At 43.1% G+C, this 517-nt stretch overlaps 1 protein-coding gene across 1 annotated transcript in view; it reads left to right on the plus strand.

Moving 5' to 3' along the window:
- ARMC9 (armadillo repeat containing 9) overlaps positions 1–517 on the plus strand; it is a 103,892-nt gene that overhangs the window by 50,754 nt on the left and 52,621 nt on the right. The window lies entirely within an intron of this gene.

A 517-nucleotide genomic window follows, 5' to 3' on the forward strand; every position in this document is an offset into this window, starting at 1 on the left:
AGACTGTAATCTCTTAAATCAAGAGGATCTGAAAATTCCAAAGTTAATATACCACCATTACTGAGTTCAAAACGATTTTACAAAGCGCCATTATCGTCTATAAGTTCTCATTTGTTTGAGCTCTTTTTACCAGGAATAGAAGGAGTTTTCAAATTATGACTACATGATACTCTAAAAGTTTGTTTTTTCATTCACGTGTCATTTTCCCAGACATTTATCACAAGCCAGGGCACACGCCAGGGACCATTCACATAACACCGTTGACATTTATGTCCGAAATTAACATCATCTATATCAAGACACCAGTCCGGAACAGGCTGGTGACAATTCAAGGCTTACTACAGGGTTCCGGGTAGGAGTCCCAGCTTCTTCTCCGGGCCTTGGGCACATCTAGAAGGAGCGAGTGTGGCCAGAAAGCACCACTTGGCCTTGGTCAACACCAGCAGGCTTGTCACCCACAGGTTCTCACCTTCTTGCCCCTCGTAGACCTGGTTTTTGGGTTTAAGATTTCTGGTAA

The sequence above is a fragment of the Pteropus vampyrus genome, unplaced genomic scaffold (assembly GCF_000151845.1).
Source record: "Pteropus vampyrus isolate Shadow unplaced genomic scaffold, Pvam_2.0 Scaffold423, whole genome shotgun sequence".
In the NCBI taxonomy this organism is placed as follows: domain Eukaryota; kingdom Metazoa; phylum Chordata; class Mammalia; order Chiroptera; family Pteropodidae; genus Pteropus; species Pteropus vampyrus.